At 42.0% G+C, this 17899-nt stretch overlaps 1 protein-coding gene across 1 annotated transcript in view; it reads right to left on the bottom strand.

The window, feature by feature from the left end:
- LOC139565341 (histone deacetylase 5-like) overlaps nucleotides 1–17899 on the bottom strand; it is a 91090-nt gene that overhangs the window by 62059 nt on the left and 11132 nt on the right. Inside the window, exon 2 of the mRNA XM_071385574.1 lies at nucleotides 13835–14081. The gene's annotated coding sequence lies outside the window, so the exon portion shown is untranslated. The remainder of the gene's footprint in view (nucleotides 1–13834; nucleotides 14082–17899) is intronic.

The following is a 17899-nucleotide window of genomic DNA, read 5'->3' as shown; positions in this document are numbered from 1 at the left end:
TAGCTATTACAGTGAAAGAATACCATGCTATTGTTTGAGGAGAGTGCACAGTTTTGAACATGAAATGTTATTAATAAACAAATTAGGAATATTTGGGCAGTCTTGATACAACATTTAACAAATGCAATGGTTCATTTGATCAGTCAAACGATGCACATACACTGCTGCCATCTAGTGGACATAACCTAAATTGCAGCTGGGCTGGAATAATACATTACGGCCTTTCTCTTGCATTTCTAAGATGGTACAAAAAAATACAAAAATGTTGGTTTTTTCTTTGTGTAAGCTTTTACCAGATCTGTTGTGTTATATTCTACTATATTCCTTTAATATTTCCACAATTTTCAAAGTGTTTCCTTTCAAATGGTACCAAGAAAATGCATATCCTTGCTTCAAGGCCCGAGTTACAGGCAGTTAGAGTTGGGTGTCATTTTAGAGGAAAATTGGAAGTAAAAAAAAATTAAAAATTAAAAGAAGGGGGGCGGATCCGGAACTTTTAGTAGCTAAAATAGTAAGCGAGCGCTGCACCTTGTTCTTTACAATGAGAAAAAAAAATTTGGTTGCACCTCAACTTACATTGGTTGAGCACCCTCCACTTTCATTTTAAGAAAAGTGCCCTATTGGTGTGTGGGCACGCGCTGCTTTTTAATGCATTTCTTCCGAAGAATAACTGCATGTGGAAAATGTCTGGCCTGCCTGCAATTCTTTTTTTTCTCTTTAAAAAAAAAAAAACACATCTGGCCCCCGTAAGAATATAGTTGAATAGCCCTGGGCTAGGCTGTATCAACGACTCAGTGCGAAAGACAAATGGTCATATTTTGGAGCTTATTCCACCTGAATCTGGGAAGATTCTAGAGAATTCTCAAGACTGAAGGACAACTTCAGTTGACGCTATTTTATTTTTTAAACACCAGAGACCTCCAATGATTCAGCTCCATGGAAATCCTTTACGAGACATTCCCATTCACACTTCCTCAGTGGGTGAGTTTACTGTGAGAGAGGTGCATCATAACTGCCCCGCTGAGGACCGGGCCCTGACGTCAGGGCACGCAAATGCAGAACTGACACCAACAGTGTCAGAGAACTGAGGTTTACGTCAAATGTGATCTATATGACTGAGCGGAACTCCCCTATCAATATAATGGTAATTATGAAACTAACGGTTAGAGATAGTTTTTTGCAATTATCTGTTAGCGAAATACAGAGAGGATGAGTTTGTCATTTCCCAATTTGGTCAAAAATGCTTCTTTGCCCACCTAACCAATAGGGCTGGGAATTGCCAGGGACCTTTCGATAAGATATTATCACAATACTTAGATTCCAATAGCATATGTATTGCAATTCTCATGATTCTATATCAAATTTTACATTACATTTAAGTCATTTAGCAGACGCTCTTATCCAGAGCGACTTACAAATTGTATTTGTCACATACACATGGTTAGCAGATGTTAATGCGAGTGTAGCGAAATGCTTGATTCTATATGTATTGGGATTTGATGTTCCAAACATATGGCTCACTATATGTATGCTGCAGAGAGACGAGAGAGAATGAAAACTAGTTTATCAGTCAGGGAAATAAACGTGCTAAAAACATTGGCTCACTATTTAAAAAATAATCTTGAGATCAAGCTATAGGATGAAAATACAGGAGTTTTGGCGCAGGTACAGACGACTAGCGCTAGCTAACTCTACCTACAGTAGAAAAATATATATACTTGAGTCAAATATCAATGTCGTCCAAAAATAATATTGTGATTTGTAACGATTAATTTCCCCCCCCCCCATTACTAATACTTTATAGACCACATAAGCCGCTGCTAGTCAATTGATCCCTACCTATACATACAGTACATCGCTACCTCAATTACCTCATACCCCTGCATATCAACTCGGTTCTGTTACTCCCTGTATTTAGCCATGTTATTCTATATATAGCCATGTTATTTGTACTTGTTCTTTTTATTCACATCACCATTTCATACACATTCTTTCATACACATTCTTCTTTTGCCGCATTGTTGGAAAAGTAAGTAAGCTGTTCACTGTTAATCTACACCCACTGTCTACGAAGCATGTGACCAATTAAATTGTATTTTATAACTACACAACTACACAAACTTTTGAATGCTGGCGGTGCTTTCACTCTAGTGGTAGCATGAGACGGAGTCTACCACCCACACAAGTGGTTCAGGTAGTGCAGTTCATCCAGGATGGCACATCAATGCGAGCTGTGGCAAAAAGGTTTGCTGTGTCTGTCAGGGTAGTGTCCAGAGCATGGAGGCGCTACCAGGAGACAGGCCAGTACATCAGGAGACGTGGAGGAGGCAGTAGGAGGGCAACAACCCAGCAGCAGGACCGCTACCTCCGCCTTTGTGCAAGGAGGTGCACTGCCAGAGCTCTGCAAAATGACCTCCAGCAGGCCACAAATGTGCATGTGTCTGCTCAAACGGTCAGAAACAGACTCCATGAGGGTGGTATGAGGGCCCGACGTCCACAGGTGGGGGTTGTGCTTACAGCCCAACACCGTGCAGGACGTTTGGCATTTGCCAGAGAACACCAAGATTGGCAAATTCGCCACTGGCGCCCTGTGCTCTTCACAGATGAAAGCAGGTTCACACTGAGCACGTGACAGACGTGACACAGTCTGGAGACGCCGTGGAGAACGTTCTGCTGCCTGCAACATCCTCCAGCATGACCGGTTTGGCGGTGGGTCAGTCATGGTGTGGGGTGGCATTTCTTTGTGGGGCCGCACAGCCCTCCATGTGCTCGCCAGAGGTAGCCTGACTGCCATTAGGTACCGAGATGAGATCCTCAGACCCCTTGTGAGACCATATGCTGACACATGCACATTTGTGGCCTGCTGGAGGTCATTTTGCAGGGCTCTGGCAGTGCACCTCCTTGCACAAAGGCGGAGGTAGCGGTCCTGCTGCTGGGTTGTTGCCCTCCTACTGCCTCCTCCACGTCTCCTGATGTACTGGCCTGTCTCCTGGTAGCGCCTCCATGCTCTGGACACTACCCTGACAGACACAGCAAACCTTTTTGCCACAGCTCGCATTGATGTGCCATCCTGGATGAACTGCACTACCTGAACCACTTGTGTGGGTGGTAGACTCCGTCTCATGCTACCACTAGAGTGAAAGCACCGCCAGCATTCAAAAGTGACCAAAACATCAGCCAGGAAGCATAGGAACTGAGAAGTGGTCTGTGGTCACCACCTGCAGAACCATTCCTTTATTGGGGGTGTCTTGCTAATTGCCTATAATTTCCACCTTATGTCTATTCCATTTGCACAACAGCATGTGAAATTTATTGTCAATCAGTGTTGCTTCCTAAGTGGACAGTTTGATTTCACAGAAGTGTGATTGACTTAGAGTTACATTGTGTTGTTTAAGTGTTCCCTTTATTTTTTTGAGCAGTATATATATATATATATATATATCTATAAAAATGTCTAAACATTTATTTGCTTTCTCATTATGAGGTATTGTGTGTAGATATTTTCCCCCCCTCAATCAATTTTAGAATAATGCTGTAACAAAATGTGGCAAAAGTCAAGGGGTCTGAATAATTTCCAAATGCACTGTAGATAAATTATAGATCTTAACTAATTTTTGACTGACATCAAAGCAGAAAGAGGTTCACTTTTACTACAACTGTGCAAATTTTCTCACACATAGAAGCTATACACACACGAGGAGTCAGAGATTCAATTTCCTCAAATAGAACGCAGTGATGACTCATTCTCTGCAATGTTCTGCTGAAGCAGCTAACACCTTTATTTATTAAAATAAATGTTCAGATAATAAATAGCTTTATCCTAAAAACTTTATTTACCGCACTTGGAGTTCTAAGAGGCGGAACTGTCAATATTTCACACTGCATTATTGACATCCCTATTTACTTCCTTGAATGAGATTCCAATTAAGATGCGAGTCATATTGTAAATAGTGTACGCTAAATATAGCCATAGAAATGTGGAGGAGTTACAAATAAGTGATGATTTGGAATATTAATTGATACAGAAGTAATTTAGAAAATCAGGCAATTGAAAAAATAAAAAACATTGTCAAGTTCAATTTATTTTGGGGAATATGCAACTGGTCACCCCTTAAACTTGTGGCAAAAGGCCTATATGGATGGGGACAAATTGAAATTTTTCTAACAGAACAAATATAAAACATATTCATGACCATGGTAGAAAATTGAAATAGAACACTGACAAGGATGGGAAACAGTTCACCAAGTCTGAATCCAAACATTACTGTAGATTTTATGTACATTTACTGTACTTTTCACAGCCTTTGTCAATAACGAAATCTGAAAATACTCTGTATACATTAAGTTACATAATAAGAATATTCATTGCAGTAGGTGCAAGAAGGGTTTGAGTGAGGTCTAACTAGTGTCCACACACCTCTCCAAATGCACTTTTATGACAAGGAAAGAGCCTTCAACTATAGAGGTGCTTTAATGAACTTTACTAGCTTTGCCATTGAGGAACTGAGGCAAGCACACTTGTAGTTTTTTGTTTGGAACACAGACCTGCGTCCCCACCTTCACACAATTACGGTTGTTGTTTACGCAATCCCAAAACTTGTAAATATACATCCCTATCTGGGTCAGGGGGGCATCATTTGAAAGCTTATTATATTGCCAACATAAAATACAATCTTAGTGTGTTAGGCTTTCAAAAGGCACTTCGGACAAACAGATTGCAATTTTGGTGCACATAGAATGTAATCATGAGCGCATTCAAGTTAGTGTTCCGCGGTAAATTCACAATACGACAAACCTAGGCTCATTCTGTTCAGGTCAACCCAGGGTATTACACCTTGGCCAAACCGGCTCCACGCGTGCGTCGGCATGTTGATTTTGTCTATCCCGATCAGACGCGTTCATGACACGCAGGTGAACGAACAATATTCATTTGGGGACCGAGCACAACACACATGAAACACGGGAGATAAACATTGGGTTGTTATTTTACCAGAAATGCATATGGTCATTATTTTTTGTTGCTGATATCTTTGTACAATTTTGACCCATTTTGAACTCACACAAAAATTGCGTGTTCTCTACTCAATTTATTATGCAAAGCTCGCAACACGGCCAGTTCAGTCAGCATGTAACGCATGTCATCCTTTGGATCAAACATAGTGATCATAAACGTTGACACTGTATATGACATGAGTTTTATGATATGGAAATGTGAAGTGCACATTTGGACTCACAGGTGTTTGGTTTGCTTGTATGACATCAAAGCGGCATTATAAAACACTCAATGTCTCATCTTTCAGAACACATCAACTCCTCTCGATATACAGCGTTTCCCCTCACCCAGACAATTTATGTAAATGCAGCCCTTCAGCGTGCGGGATGAGGGAAACTTGTCACGCACTGTGCTCAAGTTTAGTATAGCTGTCAGTCAAAACCGATACCGTGCTGTGAAGCATAGAATCTGAGCTCTGACGTCATGTATAGCATGTTACTCTACAGCCACTGCGTTCCAATCCGCTTATCAATGACAAACTGCCATTTTCAACCAGTATACAGCATGACAGGAACTGTGCAAGTGGAAAGGTCTACTGATCATAACAAATGGTAATGTAAGAATGCCTTGATAGGCTAGCCTATAAAAATTGGGGGGAAACAATGTGAGAAAGGACAAACAATGAAAGAAAACAGAGAATGTCTGTAAGCGGCTTGTTTAGCTTGTGTTGATTGATGCAAATCAATATGTTCCTGCAGTCAAGATAGGAACTTGCACTCACATTGGAACGGAGTCAAAACCTTTCTGGAAACAAGCATGTTCAAAAGGAACATAAAGAGGCCCTTAGTTTTAACTCATTATACAGAGAAACTGAGATTGTAAATATGGCTGTAAATATGGCTGTGATTGTGTCTTTGCCCAGTGACGGAGGGCTCATCTATTGGAGATTGGTTGGTCATATAATACATACAAAGCACTAAAGCTGGGCGATATGGACAAAAATCCATATTGCGATAAATTATCTGAATTAATGATAAATAGAATGCTAAGTTTAGCTAATGTGTACCTGTTTTTTATCCTTTAAAACTACTACTACTTGTTTGATGGTTGTAGCTATCAATTGTCCCATTAACAAATCCCACATACATTACCTTCAGAGAGTATTGATTAAACACCCCTTGACTTTCTCCACTTTGTTGTTTTACAGACTCAATTAACTTCTTATGGCTTGGGGGCATTTTTTCGACATCTGGATTTAGATTTTTTTTTTATGTGGGTCTTTTCAATTGAATGCCTATAGAGTATCTATTGGGTTAGGACTCAGATTGCAATTCCTATGGCTTCCACTAGATGTCAGTCTTTAGACATTGTTTCAGGCTTCTTTTCTAAAAAATGAAGAAGAATGAGACCTTTCTCTCAGTGGACTGGGGAAGAACGTTACCGATTGCGCGCCCTTCGTTTTTTTTCCTTTCTATTGAATACGCTATTGTCTGGTGGAAATATCGATTATTTAGACAATTGACAATCTGAGGATTAATTAAACATCGTTTGGCATGTTTCAATGAACTTTACCGGTACTATTAGGATGTATTCCTCTGCATGTTTTGACCACCTTTGAGCCAGTCGATTACTGAACAAAACGCGCCAACAAAACTGAATTTCTGGGATATAGAGAGGGACTTTATCGAACAAAACAAACATGTATTGTGTAGCTGGGACTCTTGTGACTGCAACCATATGAAGATCTTCAAAGGTAAGTGATGAATTTTAAATCGCTATACCTGACTTTTGTAATTCCTTTACTTGGTTGTAAAATGTTTGTATGCTTTTGTAAGCGGGGCACTATCCTCAGATAAATCGCATGGTATGCTTTCGCCGTAAAGCCTTTTTGAAATCTGACAAAGCGGCTGGATTAACAAGAAGTTAATCTTTAAGCCGATGTATAACACTTGTATTTTTTATGAATGTTTATTATGACTATTTCTTTATTTTGAATTTGGCATTCTGCAATTTCACCGGATGTTGTCGAGGTGGGTCGCTAGCGGAACGCCTGCAACAGAAAAGTTTAAAAAATATATATAATAGAGATTTTTCACTGGCCTACACACACACACAGACAAAACCCCATAATGTCAAAGTGGAGGTGTTTTTCAATTTTCTTTGAAAAATGTCTTAAATCTAAGTATTTCAACCCCTTTGTTATGGAAAGCCTAAGTTCAGGAGTAAAATTGTGCTTAACAAGTCACATAATAAGTTGCATGGACTCGCTCTGTGTGCAATAAGTGTTTAAAGCTGCAATATGTAACTTTTTGGGAGAAACAAACAAATTCAGGTTATTTCTATGCTTCCTGTTAAGTTTTGTTTTTGCACATTATCTTCAAACAGCAGAAAATACAATACTGTTATGGAAAATATATTTGTGATTAAAAAAAATAAAAAAATGGTACAATGATTCTCTACACTAGACTTGTTCTGTCACAAACAGAAATTATGCAAACAATTCGAATTTTAGGAACCAGGAAAAGGTGGAGCGATTTCTGCATGGTGCATCTTTAACGTAATTTTTGAATGACTACCTCATCTCTGTATCCCACACAGATAATTGTAAATGTCCCTCAGTCGAGCAGTGAATTTCAAAACAGATTCAACCAGAGAGGTTTTCCAATGCCTCGCAAAGGGCACATTTTAGTAGATGTGTAAAAAAAAAAGCAGACAATGAATATCCCTTTGAGCATGGTGAATTATTAATTACACTTCGGATAGTGTGTCAATACACCCAGTCACTACAAAGATGCAGGCGTCCTTCCTAACTCAGTTGCCGGAGAGGAAGGAAACCACTCAAGGATTTCCACCATTAGGTCAATGGTGACTTTAAAACAGTTAGAGTTTAATGTCTGTAATAGGAGAAAATGGAGAATGGATCAACATTGTAATTACTAACCTAATTGACAGAGTGAAGAGAAGGACAGAGTGAAGAGAAGGCTGTACAGTATTTAAAATCTCATAACATGCATCCTGTTTGCAAAAAGGCACTAAAGCAATACTGCAAAAAATGTGGCAAAACACTGTATTCAGGACAAAACGTTATGTTTGGGGCAAATCCAATCCAATAAAAAAAATAAAAAAATAAAAAAAAAAAAGTATTTAACTGTCACATGCGCCAAATACAACCTTACCGTAAAATGCTTACTTACAAACCTTGAACTGCATTGTTGGTTAAGAAAATATTTACCATATAAACTAAAGTCAAAAATAAAACACAATAACAAGGCTATATACAGAGTACTAGTCTCCATATTTTCAAGCATAGTGGCGGCTGCATCATGTTATGGGTATGCTTGCAATCATTAAGGACTGGGGAGTTTCAGGATTAAAAAAAAATAAACAGAATGGAGCCAAGTACAGACAAAATCCTAGTGGAAAACTTGGTTTAGTCTGCTTTCCACCAGACACTGGGAGATTAATTCACCTTTCAGCAGGACAATAACCTAACACACAAGGCCAAATCTACACTGGTGTTGCTTACCAAGAACACAGTGAATGTTCCAGAGGTGGCGAGTTACAGTTTTGACTTAAATCTACGGGAAGACCTGAAAATGGTTGTCTAGCAATGATCAACAACCAATTCAAACAAACCAACCAAAGAAACATGGATTACCACTGATAACACTGCTACTCCTACTGCTCTCTCCTCGTCTGCCCACGTGTTCTCGCACACCCCGAGAGCTTCTGGTCAGCGGGGTGGTGGCACTGGGATCCTCATCTCTCCCAAGTGGACATTCTCTCTTTCTCCCCTGACCCATCTGTCTATCGCCTCCTTTGAATTCCATGCTGTCAGTTACCAGCCCTTTCAAGCTTAACATCCTTATCATTTATCGCCCTCCAGGTTCCCTTGGAGAGTTCATCAATGAGCTTGACGCCCTGATAAGTTCCTTTCCTGAGGATGGCTCACCTCTCACAGTTCTGGGTGACTTTAACCTCCCCACGTCTACCTTTGACTCATTCCTCTCTGCCTCCTTCTTTCCACTCCTCTCCTCTTTTGACCTCACCCTCTCACCTTCCCCCCCTACTCACAAGGCAGGCAATACGCTTGACCTCATCTTTACTAGATGCTGTTCTTCCACTAATCTCATTGCAACTCCCCTCCAAGTCTCCGACCACTACCTTGTATCCTTTTCCCTCTCGCTCTCATCCAACACTTCCCACACTGCCCCTACTCGGATGGTATCGCGCCGTCCCAACCTTCGCTCTCTCTCCCCCGCTACTCTCTCCTCTTCCATCCTATCATCTCTTCCCTCTGCTCAAACCTTCTCCAACCTATCTCCTGATTCTGCCTCCTCAACCCTCCTCTCCTCCCTTTCTGCATCCTTTGACTCTCTATGTCCCCTATCCTCCAGGCCGGCTCGGTCCTCCCCTCCTGCTCCGTGGCTCGACGACTCATTGCGAGCTCACAGAACAGGGCTCCGGGCAGCCGAGCGGAAATGGAGGAAAACTCGCCTCCCTGCGGACCTGGCATCCTTTCACTCCCTCCTCTCTACATTCTCCTCTTCTGTCTCTGCTGCTAAAGCCAATTTCTACCACTCTAAATTCCAAGCATCTGCCTCTAACCCTAGGAAGCTCTTTGCCACCTTCTCCTCCCTCCTGAATCCTCCTCCCCCTCCTCCCCCTCCTCCCTCTCTGCTGATGACTTCGTCAACCATTTTGAAAAGAAGGTCGACGACATCCGATCCTCGTTTGCTAAGTCAAACGACACCGCTGGTTCTGCTCACACTGCCCTACCCTGTGCTTTGACCTCTTTCTCCCCTCTCTCTCCAGATGAAATCTCGCGTCTTGTGACGGCCGGCCGCCCAACAACCTGCCCGCTTGACCCTATCCCCTCCTCTCTTCTCCAGACCATTTCCGGAGACCTTCTCCCTTACCTCTCCTCGCTCATCAACTCATCCTTGACCGCTGGCTACGTCCCTTCCGTCTTCAAGAGAGCGAGAGTTGCACCCCTTCTGAAAAAACCTACACTCGATCCCTCCGATGTCAACAACTACAGACCAGTATCCCTTCTTTCTTTTCTCTCCAAAACTCTTGAACGTGCCGTCCTTGGCCAGCTCTCCTGCTATCTCTCTCAGAATGACCTTCTTGATCCAAATCAGTCAGGTTTCAAGACTAGTCATTCAACTGAGACTGCTCTTCTCTGTGTCACGGAGGCGCTCCGCACTGCTAAAGCTAACTCTCTCTCCTCTGCTCTCATCCTTCTAGACCTATCGGCTGCCTTTGATACTGTGAACCATCAGATCCTCCTCTCCACCCTCTCCGAGCTGGGCATCTCCGGCGCGGCCCACGCTTGGATTGCGTCCTACCTGACAGGTCGCTCCTACCAGGTGGCGTGGCGAGAATCTGTCTCCGCACCACGTGCTCTCACCACTGGTGTCCCCCAGGGCTCTGTTCTAGGCCCTCTCCTATTCTCGCTATACACCAAGTCACTTGGCTCTGTCATATCCTCACATGGTCTCTCCTATCATTGCTATGCAGACGACACACAATTAATCTTCTCCTTTCCCCCCTCTGATAACCAGGTGGTGAATCGCATCTCTGCATGTCTGGCAGACATATCAGTGTGGATGACGGATCACCACCTCAAGCTGAACCTCGGCAAGACGGAGCTGCTCTTCCTCCCGGGGAAGGACTGCCCGTTCCATGATCTCGCCATCACGGTTGACAACTCCATTGTGTCCTCCTCCCAGAGTGCTAAGAACCTTGGCGTGATCCTGGACAACACCCTGTCGTTCTCAACTAACATCAAGGCGGTGACCCGTTCCTGTAGGTTCATGCTCTACAACATTCGCAGAGTACGACCCTGCCTCACGCAGGAAGCGGCGCAGGTCCTAATCCAGGCACTTGTCATCTCCCGTCTGGATTACTGCAACTCGCTGTTGGCTGGGCTCCCTGCCTGTGCCATTAAACCCCTACAACTCATCCAGAACGCCGCAGCCCGTCTGGTGTTCAACTTTCCCAAGTTCTCTCACGTCACCCCGCTCCTCCGCTCTCTCCACTGGCTTCCAGTTGAAGCTCGCATCCGCTACAAGACCATGGTGCTTGCCTACGGAGCTGTGAGGGGAACGGCACCTCCGTACCTTCAGGCTCTGATCAGGCCCTACACCCAAACAAGGGCACTGCGTTCATCCACCTCTGGCCTGCTCGCCTCCCTACCTCTGAGGAAGTACAGTTCCCGCTCAGCCCAGTCAAAACTGTTCGCTGCTCTGGCACCCCAATGGTGGAACAAACTCCCTCACGACGCCAGGTCAGCGGAGTCAATCACCACCTTCCGGAGACACCTGAAACCCCACCTCTTTAAGGAATACCTAGGATAGGATAAAGTAATCCTTCTAACCCCCCCCCCCCTTAAAAGAGTTAGATGCACTATTGTAAAGTGGTTGTTCCACTGGATATCATAAGGTGAATGCACCAATTTGTAAGTCGCTCTGGATAAGAGCGTCTGCTAAATGACTTAAATGTAAATGTAAATTTGACAGAGCTTGAAGAATTTTGAAAAGAATGGATGGGCAAATATTGCACAATCCAGGTGTGAAAAGTTCTTAGAGATTTACCCAGAAAGCCACAGCTGTAATCACTGCCAAAAGTGCTTCCACAAAGTATTGACTCAGGGGTGTGAATACGTATGTAAATGTAATATTTCTGTATTTCATTTTCAATAAATGTCTAAAAACACATTCTCATTTTGTCATTGAGGCCATGGTCACCAACCTTCAAGTAAAGATCACTTTTGCATTAAAAAATGGTATGCTGAGATAAAGTAATGTTAAAAAAATATATATAAGTTGTACATATTTTTTTAACATTAACCTAATAAAAACTGTTCTGTAGGAATCAGGTTTGTCCAGTAGGCAGGCCTAATACATTATCACAGCATATTGGCTATATGCCTGGCCTGCAAATATTGTTCTTCTCAGACCACATTATATTTCACAACTCGAGCTTTGATAACAAAATAGATCATCATTTGGTGTTGCACTTGCGAGCCACAGCAGAGAACAAATTGAAATAATTAGAATATTTTACTGGACAGATGATAAGCTACCTGCATCTGATGGTGATTAAGACAACTGTGAACGTAAAATCACAACATCAGTGATGTTCAGGTCGGAAAGTCAGGGCTCTAGAAAGATGCCAGAGTTTCTACCTTGGAATTCCAAGTTGGATGCCCGTTTTTTTTATTTTACACAATATTTTTCCCAGTCAGATCTCGTTTTATTTTGAGTTCCCAGTTGGCTTGAGCGCATTGAAGTTGTAGATGCCCAAGTTCCTAGCTGTTTTGAACACAGCATTAATCTCAGCGGAGGGACGGAAAAAACAGCAGAGGGTCAGCCTCTCGTGGTCCCTCTCTCCTTCCTTTCTCTGGTCAGTCTCACCGGAGGAGAGGGGACAGTCTTCCACCTGATGGGGAAACTCGAGTCGCACCACATCTGCCTCAAGCACAAATTAATGTTGTTCCTATGACCAGAGAAAGTGAAATATTCAAATAGACACGACAAACTGCTAATAATAAAAACCCAAGGCTATCTATACACTCGGCTACTCATTCATTGCAGCGCGAGTAGGAGTTGTATGTTTTGTAATAGTTTTGAAAAAAAAAAGAAATAAACATGAACTCACTTATAAAAACAGCACCTCTGCTGTATTATTTGACAGTCTCTCTCTGGTCATGTTTAAAAGTCTCACGTAGGCTAGTATCAAACTTGTAGGCACTGATTTGAGCTATCAGATTGGCCAGCGCCGTGGGCGCACTCAATTTAGCAACAGATCTCAAGGTCCGCCGGGTAGACAGACAAATGATATAGTTAAAATGCGAACACTTATGGGGTATTGTGTGTAGATGGGTGATAATTTTTTTTGTTGATGAAATATATATTTTGAATTCAGTCGAACAACAAAATGTGGAGTAAGTCAAGGGATATGAATACTTTGAAGGCACTGTATTAGAAAAAAGGTATTTCATTTCAAACTTCATATTTCTCTACTATAGGCTACTTATTGTAATGAACGATAAATAAAATATAGATCGGAAGACTTTCCTGCCCTACTGCTTCAAATGCTATTAAAAAGAAAGACACACAACACGCACACTATATATCTCCGAAGATACTAGCTACACACATAAGCTACTTACACGACTCATTAATTGCACAAAAAAAATAAACATCAGTCATGTTCGCTCTAGTGTACTGTCCAATGAGCAGACAACCCTCCAGGCCTTTCACAGAGCAGTCAGGGTTGCCACGGCACCCAGTGACATTCAAAGACGTCATTAGGGGGATGGGAGGTTACTAAAGGTCTGGTCAGTCGTCAGCGGTTCTAAATATAGACAGAAAGAGATTGGAGAAGAGCGCAGCCAGTAAGAGAATCCACAGGTTGTTGTTGTTAGGATTTATTCTGATATAAGATAGCCCATGTGTAGAGGAACTTCAACTGGAATCATGAGAGCAAGCCTAAAAAAAAAATGATATTGTTTAAGAGACCCATAAACACATCCTACTACTGGAGATAATTCAGAATTATCACTCCAGTTTGCCAACTTCTTTAAGATAAAAGTAATCATGTGTGTACAAGTTCAATGGTGAACCATACAGCCACCATAAAGCACCGGACTTTGAGATGCTGGTTTCCTGTCGTCAAACAAACTTGTAAATTACTCAAGGAAATCACAACACACGAGTAATTCCCTGAGGGGAGTTCATGGACAGGATCAGAGGGGTAAGAGGTCACGGGGGGTGGGCATCTTTGGCATTTCATGAATGGAAAAAAAGCTGGAGGAAAGAAAACCAGACTTACCTGTGGTGTTGGCAGAAATGATGAACGGAGAAGCCAGAGATGATTGTGTTAGTGATCTTTGTTGTTCCAAAACTCAGTCAAGTTGAAGGTAATAAGAATTAGGATGATAAAGCCTTAGGCAAGTGTGTATTTGCTTGTGTTTGGGAAGGGACTGAAGGTTCTAAAGTGGGTCTTCGGAGTCAGCCATGACTTTGGTCCAGAGGTATGGTGGATCAGTAGGCTCCTCCCCTTCTCCGAGTCAATCCCCCTGCAATAGTCACAAATGAACAAGAGTTAGCCAGCTGCAGTTCAAGGATCCTGGTATCCATAACTCCTCACACTCCTGGCCACTGCCGATAGCATAGCCAGCATTCATTCAGTCATAAGTAATTCAGTAATGTTAGTTTGATTCCAATTTTGCTTAGTCAGGCAATGACAGAGTAGGTGATCTGCCAGTCAAGATTAGTTGTTACGCACAGGCCAAAATAAGCAGTTGGGCTACCTCCATTTGCAACTCTCCCTCCCCAACTACCACCATGATAAACAGAGATGACCAATGATTTTACATTATTCCACTCCAGACTACCATTAAAACACTTTCTTTTTAACTCATAAAAAAGTCTAGTTGCTAAAGACAGTGTCTGAAATGTGGAAAATTGTTTTGCTTTGAGTGGGGAAGGTGAGGGAGTCAGTTTGCCTCCACCGAAAAGCACTCGCAGAGCTGTTAATGGAATGAGTCATGCAGCCTGGGGTCTGCAGAGACGAGAGAGACACTACAATACCCACACTCCCCCTGGGGATGGAGGAGTAGAGGCATAGCGCTGCAATACCCATACTGGCCCCCAATCTCACCTGGGGTCATTGAGCATGGTGAGCGGACAAATGGACAGTGTCAATATGTGCCATCTTTCTAAGCTGGGCCTCTGTTCTAAATCAATAGGCTACTTAGTCATTTCATCACCGTGTGAATGTGAAAACACACATTCTAAATTACTTGTGTAAATTTCTCCCTGCTTATGTATGATGGTCTATTTCTTAGGTCGCAAAATACATAAAACCTTAGTTGTTGCTTCCTAGATCTCTAGTATAGCTATTATATCCATGTCATACATTTTTACAAGGGGATTTCACCATGGGAGGTCTGATTTCATCCATCCAGGGTTCTGCCCAACATAAATATGAAAATCTATATTCTCTTTATTCCAATTAGCCTTTCAAAACGCTAGAATCCGTACTTGGTGAATATGCCACGTCCGTTTGCGATTTTAAAACAGAAGTTACTTCAAACAACTGACAGTTCATTTCCCTCAGACATTGCATGCACGATATAAGAGCAGAGGTACTGCACATTGTTTTTGTTGCCATGCTAGATGCTCCTCTCCTCAGTTATCAACAAATCAAAAACAATAAATGCGCTGGGGCGAGCAGTGGCGCCGTTTCACCTTAACACAAAGGAGCAAATATTCTAAATCATTTCAATAAACTCCTGTCAAGGTAGCCTAATCACAAGCAATACAATGGGTGCAAATTACTATGTGCATTATGTTAGTTGTTTTTACAAAGAGGATATTCACGCACTTTGCAGACCTTATCCAGAGCAAATTACATCATACAAATTTACATATTTCTGCATTCACACAGCTGGATGAACACTGGCGCAGTGCCAATTATGTCTCTCTTTAATAGACAGCGATGACTTGGGTATTTGAACATGCAACCTCCTGGTTAAATCCTTAACGTGCAATGTTGGCTCCATTACGCCACACTGTAAAAGGTCTAACAAAGTGCCTGCTTTATGCTTAATCCCCATTCATCTCGGTTTGCTCTGCAGCTGCTGTTGGGTCTGCATCCTACAGGAGTCCTGGCAGTTCCACAGCCCACTTGGGGCACCCTGCATTTTGGACAGTGTCCCTCCCTGGACCTGCGGCCTCACCTACTGGGCAGAGGGAGCAACTGCAGGGGCAGGACGTGGCCAGACAGGGCCCCCCCATGTCTCAACACAAGTCGGAATAGGCATTATCAACCAGATGTAATCACCAGCTTCCTCATTTCAGCAAACACTGGATAGTCTTTGTGCCTAATCTAACCATAGGGCTGCACTACAGTAAATTATATATTCTACACAGAAACCTCTGACCAAAGTGGTATTGAGGCTCAGAAATGTGGCATTTTACACAAGTAAGGCTTGGGTGACTGATAATGACGTAAAGATTTGGCATTTCTGCAAATATTAGTTTAATGTTGGAAGTCTATATCAGAGCGTGCCTTTAAATGATAATTCCATACTGAAATCTGTTTACTGTTTTTTTTTATGCACACAGATGGCAAACAGTAACCTATACAAGCAAACAAAGGGTGCGCTAGTTGTCTGTGCCAAAACTCCAGTAATTTTCATTCATAGCTTGTTCTCCATCTTCTTTTTAAATAGGGAGACACTGTTTTCAGCACCAGTCAAAAGTTGACACACCTACTCATTCAAGGGTTCCTTTATTTTTACATTGTAGAATAGTAGAAGACATAACTATGAAATAACACATATGGAATCATGTATTAACCAAAGAAAAGTGTGATATATATATATATAATGATAGATATAAGAATCTCATCTAAGTAGCCACCCTTTGCCTTGAGGACAGCTTTGCACACTCTTGGCATTCTCTCAACCAGCTTCATGAGGTAGCCACCTGGAATGCATTTCAGTCAACAGGTGTGCCTTAAAAAGCTAATTTGTGGAATTTCTTTCCTTCGTAATCCATTTGAGCCAATCAGTTATGTTGTGACAAGGTAGGGGTGGTATACAAAAGATAGCCCTATTTGGTAAAAGACCAAGTCCATATTATGGCAAGAACAGCTCAAATAAGCATAGAGAAACGACAGTCCATCATTACTTTAAGACATGAAGGTCAGTCAATACGGAAAATGTTAAGAACTTTGATAAGTTTCTTCAAGTGCAGTTGCAAAAACCATCAAGCGCTATGATGAAACTGGCTCTCACGAGGACCACCACAGGAAAGGAAGACTCGGAGTTCAAATCAAACTGTATTTGTCACATGTGTCGAATACAACAGGTGTAGACCTTAGTGAAATCCTTACTTACAAGCCCTTCACCAACAATAGTGTTAAGAACTGATTTTCTAAAATAAACTGAAGTTAAATAAAATGTAAAAATAAACCTAGTTAAAACTTCTTGTCAATATGGGGGCGCTGTTTCCACTTTGGAAAAAATCGTGCCCAAATTAAACTGCCTCGTACTCTATTCTAGATCGTACAATATGCATATTATTATTACTATTGGATAGAAAACACTCAAGTTTCTAAAACTGTTTGAATTATATCTGTGAGTAAAACAGAACTCCTTTGGCAGCAAACTTCCAGATAGGAAGTGAAAAATCTAAAAAACGATGCTCTGTTCCAGGGCCTGCCTATTCAATTGCTTAATATTTATGGATTTGCATGCACTGCATACGCCTTCCACTAGATGTCAACAGGCAGTGGAAGGTGGAATGGGGTGTCTAGCTTGATCTGAGGTCGAACAAGAGCTCTTGGAATGATGTGACCACAATTTCCTTTCTCTACCTAGGCGCGGGAAGGACATCAGCATTGGCTTCTGAAAAGCGTTCGGTATAGACGGTGGATGTCTCCGGCTCTGATTTTATTTGATAGATGTGATAAAAACATCATAAAGTAGTTTTTTTTCAACCGAGTTGTATCAGTTTATTCAACGTTTATTGCGACTTTTGGAATTTTCCTTTCTTTGCGTCAGGAGAGTGATGGGCATGTACGCGCCACATGGCTAGCTAAGGTTGCTAATTCGACAGGAGAGAAGGACATTCTAAAACCAAACAACAATTTATTCTGGACAAAGGACTCCTTGTACAAGATTCTGATGGAAGCCCAGCAAAAGTAGGAACAATTTATGATGTTATTTCGTATTTCTGTGGAAAATGTTGAGTCCTATTTTCCGCCCTTTTTGCGGGCGCTGTCTCCCTATAACGTAAGCTGTTTGTTATGGTAAAGTTATTTTTAAAAATCTAACACGGCGGTTGCATTAAGAACTAGTGTATCTTTCATTTGCTGTCCAACATG

The sequence above is a fragment of the Salvelinus alpinus genome, chromosome 36 (assembly GCF_045679555.1).
Source record: "Salvelinus alpinus chromosome 36, SLU_Salpinus.1, whole genome shotgun sequence".
In the NCBI taxonomy this organism is placed as follows: domain Eukaryota; kingdom Metazoa; phylum Chordata; class Actinopteri; order Salmoniformes; family Salmonidae; genus Salvelinus; species Salvelinus alpinus.
The sequence above is the reverse complement of the archived record's forward strand: the minus strand, read 5'-3'. Positions and strand labels throughout refer to the sequence as shown.